Here is a 17,801-nt window from a genome sequence, read left to right on the forward strand (position 1 = left end):
CCTGTTGCAGTCATGTATACACTCCCATATAGCTTCCTTCATCTCTTTAAGATTTTAGGATCTATTTTACTGTCTCTTTCTTTAGCTTACTCTTGTCACAATTCTTGGTGATTTAAATCTCTCTGTGGATGATTCTTTCAGTAGCCATCTCATCTCTCTGAATTGCTCTCCTCCAGTCTTCCAGATGCTTTTTACCCGTTCTGCTGTTGACCCTATGATCATACCTTATTCTTGGTCACTATCAGTCTCAGTTTCAAGCATCCACTTACTATCTTTCCGGCCTACTCTAAAACTAACAAATTTCCAACTCTACTGGTGCCTGATGATATTGATCTTATCACCTCTTTTCCTTTCCTTTAACCCCTTCATGTCCTCTCTTCTCTCTTTATCTAGCTTAGATTCCTTGGATCACCATAATTATCTCCTACTTGCATGTAAGATAACCTCAGTTGTCCTGACCCTCCTCCTTTGTTCTGCTCACCTAACAAAACCTAAGTTTTATAAATTTAACTTTCTGCCTGTTCTATACCTTCAAAGCTTTATATGGCAAGAGTCTATCACACACATTTAATGACTCAACTGTTCATGACAGTTGTCTTCAAGTAGACCCCTGGTGTTGCCTGATAACCTTCTTGCCTTTTGCTAGTCCACTCACTCTCCCCCTCTGGAGGACTTCTTTATCTTCTTCCTTTCTCCTCAACTATCCAACCTCTTCTCGCCAATAGAAAGAGAAATTTCTGCTTGTCTCCATCATATCATTGACTGGCCTACCTGCATGTGGCACCCATATACTCCGCCTTTTCTACTTTATATCTTTCTTAATATTTCTGTTAGCGGACAGCTTCTCTATTTCACACACCTCTTTTCTTGCTTGTTTAAGGTTATCACATAACCAGCTGTCCCTTTTATACTTCATGAAATGTTTCCTATTAGCTCATTTCTATCAGTATCTGACATTCTTTAGTATATCCTTGAAGGCTGGGTGAGTTTTGGCACATCTTGGTCTACCTGTGGTTTACCCCTGTGCTTTTGGTGAGGCTTCCTAAACTGAGAGCTGAGTATTCACTAGGGACCTACTCCTGGAGAATCCTCTAGTCTGTTGTTTGTCTCCTCAGCATTATAAGACTGCTGGAAATGCCAATATTCTTTTCATAGGGCTTAGGGCTTAGCTCTTTAACTTCGAGCCCTGTACAAGTTTGGGATTTAGCAAATGATCTGAGATGGAAACAAGTCTCAAATCTCTAATTTTGTCACTTCAGCCCTGCATAAATGCCAGAGGCTTAGATGACTTCTCTGTTCTCCAACCAGAGTCCTCTATGTAGTCACAGCCTGATTTCTCAGCCTCTTGCCCATTCCTTGAGCCTTTAAAACTTAGGAGGGAAAAAACAACTTCCGATCTTCCAATCACCTGTCTCCAGCTAAACCCTCTTCAGAATTCTAGCTGCTCAAGTCATTGTTGCAGCAGCAGTCTTCTGCTGTCTTAAACATGATTTTAAAATTTTAATCTAGCTTTCTTTTTTCTTGGCTGGAGCACTGTTCTGCCACAAATAATTCTATCTCAATGTGGAAATCTGACATTTATCATTTATCTTCAGATTAAAATTGGGAAAATTTCAATTTAAACTTTTTAAATGAGCAACTTTTTTTTTTTTTTTTTTTTTAGCATTTTGTACCCTACCAAGTGTATTCAATCTTGGATCATTCAGTATATTGTTTAAAAAAAAAAGTGAAGTGTTAGTTGCTCAGTTGTGTCTGACTCTTTGTGACCCCATGGATTGTAGCCTGCCAGGCTCCTCTGTCCCTGGAATTCTGCAGGCAAGAATACTGGGTAGCCATTCCCTTCTCCAGGGGATCTTCCTAGTGCAGGGATCAAACTCAGGTCTTCTTCGTTGCAGGCAGATTCTTTACTGTCTGAACCACCAGGGAAGCCGTATATTGTAAAAGAGAGAGTCAAAACTATTTTTTTTGAGCTTACAACAATTATAGGTATAAACTCCAGCTTAGGATGTTTTAGAAATCATTTATTTTGTTAACTAAAACATCCATGTACGTAGAGAACTGACCGCTTTCTTCCTTTATTCCTGCTATATTCCAAATCTTTATTACAAAGTTTTTGCTTTTGTGTTTTGGATATATTTTATATACCAACCCCCTAACCCTTTTGGCAAAAGTCCATACCCCAACCTTCATTCCTGTGCCTTACTTATTTAGTGCTCAGAAGCTAGGCCGTTCACCTACTACACTGGGTACCAGCTGAGTTCCAGTCAATGAAAATATAATATTATTCTATGGACTACAACTATCAGTGAGGCCTGAAGCCTTCTCCTGCCAGGCTCTAACCATCTATGCATATCCTGGGAAATCAAGACTAGCCTAGAACCAGTCTAATTTAGCCAGAACTCCAGGAATAGTATGCTAATTATGTGAAAACTTGACTGGACCATGGGGTGTCCAGCTTTTTGGTTAGACGTTATTTCTGATTGTGTCTGTGAGGGTGTTTCTGGATGACATTAACATCTGAATCTTACATCATTGACTTTCCTGGTTTTAATGCCTTCGGACTAAAGCTGAAAACTATACCTTTTTCTTATGGTTAGAATGAGACTTTGAGTCTTTGGAAAGAATACCACAGAAATATCATCTTAATTAGCACTATTTTCCCTTTCCCCAGGTCAAGTGTCTCAGTGTCCTTTCCCTGAGTTTCCTTTTCCTTTGTTGTCTTCCACTTGTTAATTTTCCATCTTGGCCTATCAAGGCTGAATGAGTGATCATAAATTTCTATTACCTGAACACCATGCAGAGAATCTTAACTCATCACTATTTTCTGGAAAAGAGTCATTCCAAATCCCTAAATTCAGTAGTAACTCTTTTTCATCTGTGTACTTTCCTTTATTGTGTTTGTTGTTGAAAATATTTTTAAAACATTTATGTGCCTCTTTTTAACCAAAATATAATTTAACACATTTTTTTGATAGTTACTTACTTCTGTCAAATGCTATAATGAAAACTATAGATCCTGAGATCTTTTAGGTCCACAGTTGACAAATGTAAAAAGCAGGGAGGACCATGGAGTAAGTATCAGGGTAATTAAAGAAATTCAGCTAAACATTTCAGGTTCCTCCTTCTCTATAGCTTGCAAGCTGTTGATATACCATGCACTAAGCTCTAGCAAAATGAAAAATAAACTAGTTAAGTGGAAGATGTGAATCCAGTACAGGATTACAATGAATAAATTCTAAGAAGGCTGCTGAACAGTTTACCACAAGTACAGGTGATCTCTTGCTTTGTAACTCTTTGTACCTTTAAGTGTATTTCCCCTTCTCACTGACACATGCTTCTATTCACTTGCTACTGTCTCATCTCCTACTGCTTTATAGCCAACTTAAATATTCTCTCTTCCATAAAGGTCTCTTTCATGGCACAGTATTGATAAATATCTGCTTTGTGCCCACATTTTACTTTATATCCTATTATACTACTTGTCACACTGCAGTACAGTTAATTGACTTTATGCCTATCTTCCCACCTAACTTGAAGGTAGGAACTGTCCTTTATCTGTGTCTATTAGTCTTTAGGACAGTGTAGGCACAAAACAGATGAATTAATGAATTGAATGAGCTTAGCTATTTTATATTTTAGATCTATTTCAAGATCGGTTCAGTTCTTAAAGGAGTTATGGCTTCAGGTCTTACAACTAAGTGTTTAATTTGTCTCAAGTTAATTTTTGTGAATGGTGTAAGATAGGGATCCAATTTCATTTTATTACATGTTCAGTTCAGTTCAGTTGCTTAGTCATGTCTGACTGTTTGTGACCCCATGGACTGCAGCATGCCAGGCTTCCCTGTTCATCACCAACTCTCGGAGTTTACTCAAACTCATGTTCATTGAGTCGGTGATGCCATCCAACCATCTCATCCTTTGTCGTCCCCTTCTCCTCCTGCCTTCGTTCTTTCCCAGCATCAGAGCCTTTTCCAATGAGTCAACTCTTCGCATGAGGTGGCCAAAGTATTGGAGTTTCAGCTTCAGCATTAGTCCTTCCAATGAATATTCAGGATTGATTTTCTTTAGGATGGTCTGGTTGGATCTCCTTGCAGTCCAAGGGACTCTCAAGAGTCTTCTCTCCAACACCACAGTTTAAAAGCATCAATTCTTCTGCGCTTAGCTTTCTTTATAGTCCAACTCTCACATCCATACATGACTACTGGAAAAATCATAGCCTTGACTAGATGGACCTTTGTTGGCAAAGTAATGTCTCTGCGTTTTAACATGCTGTCTAGGTTGATCATAATTTTCCTTACAAGGAGTGAGCGTCTGTTAATTTCATGGCTGCAGTCACCATCTGCAGTGATTTTGGAGCCCCCAAAAATAAAGTCTGACACTGTCTCCACTGTTTCCTCATGTATTTCAAGATAAACTGAACTAAAAGGAGTTATTGAAATATTTATGCATCCACATTTTACTGAGGACCTGTTATATCTTTGTGTTGGGGGACTCAGTGAAAGTGAGAGTCACTCAGTCATGTCCAACTCTTTGTGTCCCCATGGACTATATAGTCCATGGAATTCTCCAGGCCAGAATACTGGAGTGGGTAGCCTTTCCCTCCTCCAGAGGATCGTCCCAATCCAGGGATAGAAGGTTCTTACTCTTATGGAACCTATGTTTTATTATGGTAATAAAGATTGTGAACAAACGAATGAAGTATTTTCAGTTAGTGATATTATTAAAATAAAAAGGTAATGGAGAGTGACCACAATTGGTCATAGGATTGTCACTTTAAATTGGGTGATCAAGGCAGTCCTTTTGTTGAATTATTGAAGTCTGGTGAATAGTTGAATTGAGACTTGAAAGAAGAGTCCAGCCATGCTAATCTATAAAGAGAACATTCCATCAGGAAAGAATACATCAATAATGTGCTGTGTAAGTGAACAAGCTTTGTGTGTTTAAGGTATTGATGTAAATGTTCCAAGCTTAAATACGGTTGAAGAGCACTGAGCAAGGAAGATCACAGCAACTGATGAGGTAGAAGAGATAGGCAGCAGACAAATTTGTAAGGTTTTATGTGGCATGGTAAGCACTAAAATTTGTGTCTTATATTGAAGGAGAAGGCTGTTGCAATTGTCCAAGCCAGAGATGAAACTGAGCTAGTTCATAGGGGCAAGTGTAGATTTGGAGAAGTAGATACATTTGAAAAATATTTCAAGAGTATAGCGAGTAGATCTTTAAGACAGATTGGTTTGGGGCATAAGGGAGCTGGAAGAATTAGGCTAAGTCTGTTTTGGACTTGAATGCTGTGTAGATTATTTGCTTTCATTCTTGTGATGAGCAAGTTCAGGTGGTGGGTGGGGGGAGGTGATCAGTGTATTTCCAGAGAGAATTTATATTTTTGATGGATATGGTATATTTGAGATGATTCTTAGAAATCCAGATGTAAGTATTGAGTATTCACTTAGCTATTGCAGTCATCAGCGTACAGATAATTAAAGATGTGACTCTAGATGAAACCAGAGAAAGATAATTGCGAAAGAGTGGGCCTAGGATCAAACCCTGTGGTCTATCAACAATTTAGCAGTTGGCCAAAGCGGAAGGGGCCCATGAAGAGACTAGAAATGATGGAAAATGAAGAAGGAAACTGAAGAAGTGTTTGCAAAAGATTTGAATGATCAGTTCCCTTGAATGGTGTTAAGGGGTCATGCATGTTGAAGGTGGGATTATTACTTTTAAATTTGAGCAGATGGGAGGTGTTAAGAGCCTTGACAAGAGTTTTGTCCAGGACAGAGGCCACATTGAAGTGGTTTGAGGGAGAATGAAAGGTGAGGAACTAAACGGAGTGAATGTATACGACTTTTTTTTTACCTCCCTATAATGGCAATAGAGAAATTGCCAATAGATGGAGAATGGGCTTATGTTTAGGGTAAGGGTGAATGGTTGGTGGGCTTTTCTTTCTTTTTTAATGGGAGATTCTAAGGCATGTTGTTGGTCTGTTGATGGAAATGAACCAGAAAAGAAGGAAAGGTGAATTTAAGGGAGAGACTAGAGTGTTACTTTAGCAAAGTCTTGAAGTAGATAAGTAGATTGAGAGCAGATCTAGAACTTAAGTAGAAGAGTTGTCTTTTGATAGGAACAGTAAAACTACTTTCATCGTAGCAGATGACTGTCAAGAACTTGGATAGATACATGAGCTGGCAAGTTGATGAATTTAGGAGATTAGGTGACCATCCTTTTCTTTTTGAAAATGTTAGGTTTTTTGAGTTTCTCAGTGTTATAGGTCAGTGGATGGTGGTGGAGATTTATAAAGAGGTGATAATTTTGAATACAGTCAGCCTTCTCTGTCTATAGGTTTGGCAGATATAGTGGATTCAACCAACCACTGATGGAAATTTCTATCTGTGGTTTGTTGAATCCACGGATGTGGAAACCCTGAATAAGGAGGGCCAACTGTATATTTATTGAAAAAAATCCACATAGGCCTGTGTAGTTCATACTGGTGTTTTTCAAGGGTCAACGGTATTTATTGTACTATAGCACTTTATATAAGGGCCTTGAGCTTCAGTGGGTCTTGATATATATGCAGGAACTCCTGGAACCAGTCCCCCGTAAATACCCTCAGGATGACTGGAGTTGTCCCAGTTTGTGTGTAAATAAACTTTAACAAATCTCCTTGAAGAGCAAACCCAGATTCCTGGCCAGTGATGTAACCATCAGTGGTAATGTTCCACGTTAGCAGAGGAAAGCATAACCAAGTTTCCAGATCTCTCCACTGTTAAGTGTTGCTTTCACTCTGTAGCCCTTGTAATTCACGTAATAACTAGCTCCTAATAAATGCAAAATAATAATCTGTTAAATTATTAGAAGTTTGACAAAAAACTCATACTTGAAAATAAATCATAACGTTTAGAGTTTGATTTTTTCAAGGAAAGTAGGAGACATGTTTAACATTATTATTGTGACTAAAAATTTTTATTAATTTTTTCTCCCGTCAGGTTGTTAATTTGCTTCCCTGTCTGTCATGCAGTTATTTGCCTGTGCATTTTTTCCAGTCCATCTTGCTGAAATGTATTGTTGATATTTGATCTAGTCTAATAACTTTCTTTCTTCTTATTACGACATTTTTACAACTTTTTGAAACTATAGATAACGTTGGACAAGTACAGAGAAGCAAGAACGGAAACAGTCATACACAGATCCTTTGCCTTTTTTTCAATGCACATCATATATACTACTTGATAACCTGACTTTTCACTTTGATTTTATATTTTGTGAGATATTCGTATATTTTTCTAAATGTTTATATTAAGATTTATTGAACTCTTACAATGTTTGGGGAGGTAGTTATGTTTTTTCTCTTCTTTTCATAGCAGGAGCATTTTTGTAGGTAAATTTTTATGTACATCCATGTTTATTTCCTTAGGGAAAATTCTTAGAAGTAGAAATACTAAATCAAAGAGTATAAACATTTTAAATAAATATAGATTTTTGTATTGCCTTCATAGAAAAATTATACACAGAAATGTTGAGATTTCATCCAAGGGGAATTTCAATGAATAAAATGCTCAGGAATTTAGACTTTATTTTCTAGGCAGTTGGGTCTCCTGAAATGTTTTTTAGTTTTCTGGTAATATGGAAAGTATGTTCTTGAACAAGATTTCTGGACAGCACTGCATAAAGTGAATTGTATAGTATAAGTCCAAGGCTGAGGAAATAGTTGGGATCCTATTGTAATAATTCAGGCAAGAGATAATGAGGGTCTAAACAAGAAAAATGATAGAGGAATAGATATGAAAACTAAACTTGCATTTAAAGAAAAATAACACTTTAAATCATGTATGACTTATAGGAAGGAACACAAATCTTAAGTAAAAATTTGCTAGATATTGACCCCATTTTATAGTACAGAAGCAGCACTCCAGAGGGTTCCTCCATGCATCTTCCTAGTCAGAATTCCTTTCTAAGAGTAGTCACTACTCTCACTTCTAACACCTTCTAACTTCTAACACCTAGGTCATTTTGCATGTTTTAAACTTGATATAAAAGGAATCATGCTACATACTCTTCTGTGTCTGACTTCCTTCATCCAGTGTTATTTATGCCAGTATGTTGATGTATGTTGTTACAGTTATCAGTGGTTTATTTTTTTCATTATAGTGTTATGTTCTATTGTATGAAAATAAGAGGTGTTAGAAATGATGTTGTTACTCTTTTTGATTTATTATGAATGAAGTCCTGTGGTGGTTCTTTATATTCACTACTTTTGGAACATATTCAGGGATATACACAGGAGAATAGCTGTCACAGATTTAGCTTTCATAGGTAATGCTAAACGTTTTCCTGAAGTTGTTTTACCAGTTTATACCAGCAATGTAAGAGCTTCTCTAGCTGCCAGGGTTAACACTTGCTATCACTCAGTTCAGTTGCTCAGTCGTGTCCGACTCTTTGCAACCCCATGAACTGCAGCACGCCAGGCCTCCCTGTCCATCACTAACTCCCGGAGTTCACCCAAACTCATGCCCATTGAGTCAGTGATGCCATCCAGCCATCTCATCCTCTGTTGTCCCCTTCTCCATCTGCCACCATTCCCTCCCAGCATCAGAGTCTTTTCCAATGAGTCAACTCTTCAAAGAATTGCAGTTTCAGCTTTAGCATCATTCCTTCCAAAGAACACCCAGGACTGATCTCCTTTAGAATGAACTGGTTGGATCTCCTTGCAGTCCAAGGGACTCTCAAGAGTCTTCTCCAGCACCACAGTTCAGAAGCATCAATTCTTTGGTGCTCAGCTTTCTTCACAGTCCAACTCTCACATCCATACATGACCACTGGAAAAACCATAGCCTTGACTAGACGGACCTTAGTCGGCAAAGTAATGTCCCTGCTTTTGAATATGCTATCTAGGTTGGTCATAACTTTCCTTCCAAGGAGTAAGCATCTTTTAATTTCATGGCTGCAATCACCATCTGCAGTGATTCTGGAGCCCCCCAAAAATAAAGTCTGACACTGTTTCCACTGTTTCCCCGTCTATTTTCCCATGAAGTGATAGGACCAGATGCTATGATCTTAGTTTTCTGAATGTTGAGCTTTAAGCCAACTTTTTCACTCTCCTCTTTCACTTTCATCAAGAGGCTTTTTAGTTCTTCACTTTCTGCCATAAGGGTGGTGTCATCTGCATATCTGAGGTTATTGACATTTCTCCCGGCAGTCTTGATTCCAGCTTGTGCTTCTTCCAGCCCAGCATTTCTCATGATGTACTCTGCATAGAAGTTAAATAAGCATGGTGACAATATATAGCCTTGACGTACTCTTTTTTTCCTATTTGGAACCAGTCTGTTGTTCCATGTCTAGTTCTAACTGTTGCTTCCTGACCTTCATATATGTTTCTCAAGAGGCAGGTCAAGTGGTCTGGTATTCCCATCTCATTCAGAATTTTCCACAGTTGATTATGATCCACACAAAGGCTTTGGCATAGTCAATAAAGCCAAAATAGATGTTTTTCTGGAACTCTCTTGCTTTTTCGATGAGCCAGTGGATGTTGGCAATTTGATCTCTGGTTCCTCTGCCTTTTCTAAAACCAGCTTGAACATCCGGAAGTTCATGGTTCATGTGTTGTTGATACCTGGCTTGGAGAATTTTGAGCATTACTTTACTAGCATATGAAATGAGTGCAATTGTGCAGTAGTTTGAGCATTCTTTGGCATTGCCTTTCTTTGGGATTGGAATGAAAACTGACCTTTTCCAGTCCTGTGGCCACTGCTGACTTTTCCAAATTTGCTGGCATATTGAGTGCAGCACTTTCACAGCATCATCTTCCAGATTTGAAATAGAACAACTGGAATTTCATCACCTCTACTAGCTTTGTTCATAGTGATGCTTTCTAAGGCCCACTTAACTTCACATTCTACGAAGTCTGGCTCTAGGTGAGTGATCACGCCATCATGATTATCTTGGTCGTGAAGCTCTTTTTTGTACAGTTCTTCTGTGTATTCTTGCCTCCTGTTCTTAATATCTGCTGCTTGTGTTAGGTCCATACCATTTCTGTCCTTTTTCGAGCCCATCTTTGCATAAAATGTTCCCTTGGTATCTCTAATTTTCTTGAAGAGATCTCTAGTCTTTCCCATTCTCTTGTTTTCCTCTATTTTGTTGCATTGATTTCTGAGGAAGGCTTTCTTATCTCTCTTTGCTATACTTTGGAACTCTGCATTCAGACGCTTATATCTTTCCTTTTCTCCTTTGCTTTTCACTTCTCTTCTTTTCACAGCTATTTGTAGGTCCTTCCCAGAGAGCCATTTTTTGCATTTCTTTTCCATGGGGATGGTCTTGATCCCTGTCTCCTGTACAATGTCACGAACCTCTGTCCTTAGTTCATCAGGCACTCTGTCTATCAGATCTAGTCCCTTAAATCTACTTCTCACTTCCACTGTATACTCATAAGGGATTTGATTTAGGTCATACCTGAATGGTCTATTGGTTTTCCCTACTTTATTCAATTTAAGTCTGAATTTGGCAATAGGGAGTTCATGATCTGAGCCACAGTCAGCTTCCCGTCTTGTTTTTGCTGACTGTATACAGCTTCTCCATCTTTGGCTGCAAAGAGTATAATCGGTCTGATTTCGGTGTTGACCATCTGGTGATGTCCTTGTGTAGAGTCTTCTCTTGTGTTGTTGGAAGAGGGTGTTTGCTATGACCAGTGCGTTCTCTTGGCAAAACTCTATTAGCCTTTGCCATGCTTCATTCCGTATTCCAAGGCCAAATTTTCTTGATAGTCCAGGTGTTTCTTGACTTCCTACTTTTGCATTCCAGTCCCCTATAATGAAAAGGACATCTTTTTTGGGTGTTAGTTCTAAAAGGTCTTGGAGGTCTTTGTAGAACTGTTCAACTTCAGCTTCTTCAGTGTTACTGGTTGGTACATAGACTTGGATTACTGTGATATTGCCTTGGAAACAAACAGAGATCATTCTGTTGTTTTTGAGATTACATCCAAGTACTGCCTTTTAGACTCTTGTTGACCATGTTGGCTACTCCATTTCTTCTAAGGGATTCCTGCCCACAGTAATAAATATAATGTTCATCTGACTTAAATTCACCCATTCCAGTCCATTTTAGTTCGCTGATTCCTAGAATGTCGACATTCACTCTTGCCATCTCCTGTTTGACTACTTCCAATTTGCCTTGATTCATGGACCTAACATTCCATGTTCCCATGCAATATTGCTCTTTACAGCATCGGACCTTGCTTCTATCACCAGTCACATCCACAACTGGATATTGTTTTTGATTTGGCTCCATCCCTTCATTCTTTCTGGAGTCGTTTCTCCACTGATCTCCAGTAGCATATTGGGCACCTTTATTTTATTTTATTTTGTTTTATTTTATTTTATTTTGTTTTTTGGGTACCTTTATTTTAATTTCCATCATTTTGATCGAGATGTAGTTGCATTTCATTAGGCTTTAATTTGTGTTTCCTTAATCACTAATGACCTTGATCTTCTCTTCATGTATTTATTGGCCATTTTGATATACTCTTTTGTGAAGTGTCTATTAGGCTTTTGCCCAATATTAAACTTGTTTGTTTTTTCTTATTGAGTTATGTAATTTGGATATAAATGCTTGCACACTTTGGGACTTGCATTTTTATTCTCTTAATACTATCTTTTGTCATTCTTAATTTTAATGAAGTAGATTTTCTCATTTTTTTTTCCTAGTAGTTAATGTATTTTGTCACCTCTTTAAGAACCCCTTGCTTTCTCAGAGTGATGAACACGTTCTGCTGTGCTTTCTTCTAGAAGCTCGATTATTTTAACTTTCACAATTGGTCTTCATTGGTTTCCAATTAATTTTTATGTATTCCATGTACATCATTTTCTTCAAATGAATGTCTACTTGTCTGGACCCAGTATCATGTATTTAAAAGATCAACTCCTTTCCTCTTGCCTCCAGTGAATTCTAATGTATCGGGTGGCTGTATGTATGTGGGTTTGTTTCTGGATTCTTGGTCCTTTCTTCAGATTGTCATTTTTCAGGAAAAAAAAAAATCGTCTAGTATTCTGATGAGAATTACACGGACTATAAAGATCAATTAGAGAAAGATTGGCCTCTTAGAGATGTTGAATCTTCGAAACCATTGATCTTTTTATAAAAATTACTGATTTTTCTTTGTATACCACTTCGGTCGCATCCCACAAGTTTTTGATATGTTTGTTATTTCATTATTATATACCTTAAAATGTTTGTTATTTTCTATATGTGGTTTTTTTTCCTAGAATCCATGAGTCATTTAGAAGTATGTTGCTTAACACTTAAACATTAGATTTGATATTTCCTTTGTCATTAAATTAGAATTTAATTCCATGGTGACAAGAAAACAAGCTAGGTTATTTCCGTTCTTAGAAATTTGTTGATACTTTGCTCTGACCCCAAAATAAGTTGTATTTGTTACATGCGCTGTGTATTCTAAAACATTGTGTATTCTGCAGTTGCCAAATGTAGTCTTTTTCTCTATGTGTCATTTAGGTCTAGTAGATTAATCATGTCTTTCAGTTCTGTATTCATAGATTTATTCTTGCTTGTTGTATATATTCCTGAGGGAGGTGTTTAAAGTATCAAATGATCATGATGAATTTTTCTTCTTTTAATTTGGTTAACTTTTGTCTTATTTATTTTGAAACCATGTAGTTATGTTCTCAAGTCTTTAGGATTACTATAGCAACCTTTTTTCCCTAACATTTTCTTATGACATATTTTCAACGTATGGCACTCATCACCTGAAATCCTTAATCCAAAAATCGGTAGTATTTTGCTAAGCCTGATTTGTTATATTATCTCTGCGTTATCCATCCTTTCCTCTATCCATCAGTTCACCTCACTCACTTTATGAATTTCAGGTGAAGGCAGGAATCGGTACTTTGTCCTCTGAATTCTTCAGCACAGCATATCGTTAGTTATCACTCCAGAAATTTTCCCCATTATCTTTTCAGTTAACCCATGCCCTTTCTGTTCCCCAGTAGCAATCACCAATCTGGTATTTTTACATCATAAATTAGTTATACTTTGTCTAGAAAGTTATATACTCGAGATCACAATATATCTTAGATGATCACATTTGTTTGAGTTTCATATGCTTGTTGGGTAGAAAATACATATTTTTCTAAGCTTGCCTCTTGCTGTTGAGGACTGATTTTTTTTTTCTTAAGATTTTCTTCATCTTTTTTTGAAGTTGATCTAGAATTTCTATTGTTCTTTTTCTGTGCTAATTCCTGTGGGTCATTCTGTTAAAACTGCATTTCAGCATATCATTCCTAAAGATCTGTATGTAATTTTGCTATCTTAAAATATCAAAAACTGAAGTTATTTCCTTAAAAATTAGTCTTCACCAGCTTTGCAACTAATACTTTTTAAAATATAATAGACCATGTTAAGTATGCAATACCATTTTCTCTGATAACATTGTTCTTCAGTGTAATAGTAAACCTACACTTATTTTCCAGAAAAAGCAATGTTAGGCATGATTGAAGGGAGTGTGAGTTTAAACCATGAACACATTTGATAATTAGCAGAAGTCTCTTAAGTTTTGAGGAGCCTGTGTTATAAAGTTTTGGCATGAAAGCATCTTTTTTCTAAAGACTTTGTGACATTTTTTGTGTAAATTATAAATTTATGATTTTTAAAAAATCCCATATTTTGTAGTAATCTTGGAAAACTACTTTATAGTTTCATAAACTGCCATTTGGGCACAAATATTCAAATTGCTGTGATTTTGTTTCTTCATTACATCTCTGATTTCATAAGGAAAATTTTCAGTTAGCATTTTGGTTAATTATATTTCTGCTAAATTTTCTTTTCAAAAACACAGTAACATGCAACCAAATATGTAGTAAAATTATTTGACTTGTTTACACAAGTAGTTCAGGAGTAACATAAAGATATCTGAATGTATCATTCACTATAAAATGTATGTCTTTGGTCCAAAGTATTAGGACACTTTTTAAAATAAAACTTTATTTCTCAACATCAAGGCCCTCACTGTTGAAAATGACTCTGTGGCTGTGCCTGTACATTTACCTACAGGTTTGTTTGATTAATTGCTACTTGACTCATCTATCATAATACTAAGCTCTGGGATCACAAAAGATCAGATTCTCAAATCACCTCCTAGAATTAATTTAAATATCTAATGTTGATACTTGCAATGATTCAGGGGATAATGGTTTTTACTGTTACTAGTAGCCTATTTCAGTATTATAAACCCTTGGAAAAAATTCTGAATTTATATATTAACTCCTTGTTAACATTATTTAACCTGTTGCAGTAAAAAATTATCATGGTCTTTATTAGTAGGTTAGAATATATAATGAAATATATTTCTAAGTTATAATTTATCTGGAAACTTTTTCAATAAATATGTCTGTAAGTCATAAATACATTACTAGATCTTCATGAGTGTTATTTTGGTTTAGTGATCCTTGAAAATGGAATGTTTTTTGCTATTAATATATTTACTTTTTATTTACAATTTTTATTTCAAATGCAATTTACACACAAATGAAATACGTTAAGTATTAAATCAGCAATTTGACAAGTTGTGACAAATATCTTCACCCACATGACCACATCCCTTTGAAGATAGAGAACATTTCCATATCCCAGGAAAGTCCCCTCACTTATTTCCCTTCCCTACCAATCACATCTGCCCCACCCAAATGACTTTTCTGTTTTGGTTTTGTTTTTTCAAAATTAATTAATTATTTTTTAGAAAGATGACTGAGGGCCGGTTCTTTCTGAATAATGCCAGCTGATGTGTCTAAGCAAAGGTAGAATTGGAAAATGTAATAGTTGATTCAGGTACAGACCATCCATGGACCCCAAAGCCATTGACGGAAATCACTTTGGGGAACATAAGATCCCGAAGTATCACCCTGCAGACTTTTCTGTTTTTAACCACAGATTTATTTTGCATATTCTAGAACTTTGTGCAAGTAGGTTAAACAATTACACAATTGGCAGCACAATATTTGTATTCATCCATATTGCTCTTTCTATCATTTTCTTGTTGATGGAACAGGAAAGTTGGATTTGTCCCATTTTTGTTCATTATCATTAAGGCTACTATGAGAATTCTTGTACAAGCCTTTTTGTGGACGTAAGTTTTCATTCTCTTGGTTACAAATCTAAAAATGAAATTGTGGGATCACAAATTGCTCACTGAAGTTGCTCTATCATTTTACAGTCTCAGCAGCAATTTATGGATGTTCTGATTGCTCCATATACTCACCCACAATTGTCAGTATTTTAATTATAACTGTTTTATTAGTTGTGCAATAATATATATATATATCATTGTGGTTCTATTTCGTATCTCTTAGTGACTAATAGCAGTTTTTCATGTGCTTATTGCTCATTTATATACTTACCTTTTTGAACATCTGTTCAAGTCTTTTACCTGTCTTTTGATAGAGTGATTTGACTTTTATTGATTTGTATATTCTATATAAAGTCAGTTATTTGATATATGTAGTAAAAATATTTATTCCTAGCCTTCTCTTGATTGCTCATTTTCTTAATTCTGTATTTTGATGGACCAAGTTTTAAATTTTGATGAAAGCTGAGATATCATACTTTTTGATTAGAATAGAATTGCGTTACATTGTTATGTTAGTCTCTGCTATACCACATCGTGCATCAGCCATATGTATACATCTGTCACCTCCCTCTCGATGCTCCCTCTCAACCCACCCTCCTTACTACCCCCTTTAGGTCATCGCAGAGCACCTAGCTGAGTCCCCTGTGTTATACAGCAGCTTGCCACTAGCTGTTTGACACAGAGTAGTGTATATATGTCAGTGCTACTTCCTCCGTCCATCCCACCCTCTCCTTCCTACCCTGCAAATAGGTTCATCTCTACAGTTTTTCTAGATTCCATATATATTGTCGTTCTGTTGCTTAGTCATGTCTCTTTGTAACCCCATGGGCTATATGCCATATATATGCATTCATATATGATGGTATAGCAATATTTTAATGTACCTTGTCTAAAAAATGTGTCCTCACCCCAAGATTACAAAGATATTGTCCTGTTTTCCTCTACAAGCTTTATTATTTTAGTTTTTACTTCTTATCTGTGATTTAACTATTGTGTATGATATTAGATTCAGGATCGTTTTCTAAACAGGTTAATATTCAGTTGTTCCAGCACTGTTTGTTGAAAAGGTGTTTTTTACCCCGTTGAATGGCTTTGGTGACATGTTTTGAACATTAATTGGCCATCCATGCATGCTCCATTACTAAGACGTGTCCAGCTCTTTGTGACCCCATGAACTGTAGCCCGCCAGACTCCTCCCTTTGTGGGATTTCCCAGGCAAGAATACTGGAGTGGGTTGTCATTTCCACCTCTATCAGATCTTCCCGACCAGGAATTGAGCCTGTGTCTCTTGCATCTCCTGCATTGGCAGGCAAATTCTTTGCCTTGTACCTATTTATGAACATACTGTTCTGTTATAATGATGTTTTCAAATGCTTATGTCAGTGGCACACTACACTGATTGCTGTAAATCAGTGATGTCAGGCATTGCTTGTCCTCCAACTTTGTTCTTTTTTAAGATTGTTTTTGTTGTTATAGATTCTTTGTATTTTTCTATAAATATTAAAACCAGGTTTTCAGCTTCTATAAAAAGCCTGGTGGGATTATGACTAGATTGTGTTGAATTAGTAGATCATTGAAATGGAGGGAGATTGACATCTTAATTTTTAGTTAGGTTTTTTTTTTTTGATCCATGGTATTTCTCACAATCTTCTTGATATTAATAGTATATTACATGGTTTAAATTGAAGAACCTTAAAACAGTAAAATTTCATTTGCTATCACCCTTCTTAATGTATTGACATTTTTATTTATTTTGATTGAAATAGTTTTTTAAAGAAATTATAAGAATTAAGAATAAACTCTATGTTTATCCATTATTGATTTTCAGTATTCCCTATTTGTTCATGTTGGAATGAATTTTCCTTATTGGTTATTTTTCTTTCCCCAAATGACATATTTTAGCCCTTCTTTCTTTCCTCCCATTTAGTTCCATTCTTATTTATCTCCATATATTTTTATTTCACCCTCATTTTTAAGGGTATTGGTGGATGTGATAAATAAGATTTCTATGAGAGATGTTGTGAGTGTTCTCCTGTATTCTAGATATATTCCTCCTTAGCCTCAATGTATAATAATAGCAACTCTGCTCCCCCTAGGTAGTCAGAATTAGTTTCCGTAGCCTGTACATTTACCTCCTTCCTTACATATTGATTGAGAGGCATAAAGAGCTCTATGTGGCCAGGTAACAGTTCCCACTACAAGCATAATGGGATTTTTGTTAGGTCACTAAGTAGAATTTTTCTCTCCCTTTAGAACTACCACCTGTGGATTAGCAGAATCTCAGTTTGCAGAAATGGGAAGCAAAAATCTTGCTATTGGATCACTCTGGGTAATAATAAAGCCATTCCCATATCAACCCCTTGATTCCTAGACCCATGAATATTGACTGTGAATGAAAAAGTACCATGTGTTGTGACTATGATGTGGAACATAAACATTGTCACAGAGAACCTTACCCTAGTGCAAAAGCTATTGCCATGTACCTGGCACTATATTTAAGTCTTCAAAATTCTGTTTTCACTCTCGTATCAAGTCAGCTGCCTCACGATTCTGTGGGACTTGGTAAGATCAGTTTTCAGGAGCATGAGCCCAGTACCACTCTTCATGTGCTATGAAGTGAATTCCTTTCATAAGAACAGTGCTGTGTGGAATCTCATGTGAGGCCTTCTGTAAGCTC

At 36.5% G+C, this 17,801-nt stretch overlaps 1 protein-coding gene across 7 annotated transcripts in view; it reads left to right on the forward strand.

Moving 5' to 3' along the window:
- The window catches only part of MIPOL1 (mirror-image polydactyly 1), a 327,488-nt gene that overhangs the window by 106,110 nt on the left and 203,577 nt on the right, over positions 1-17,801 (forward strand). The gene's annotated exons all lie outside the window — the stretch shown is intronic.

The sequence above is a fragment of the Ovis canadensis genome, chromosome 18 (genome assembly GCF_042477335.2).
Source record: "Ovis canadensis isolate MfBH-ARS-UI-01 breed Bighorn chromosome 18, ARS-UI_OviCan_v2, whole genome shotgun sequence".
Classification (NCBI taxonomy): domain Eukaryota; kingdom Metazoa; phylum Chordata; class Mammalia; order Artiodactyla; family Bovidae; genus Ovis; species Ovis canadensis.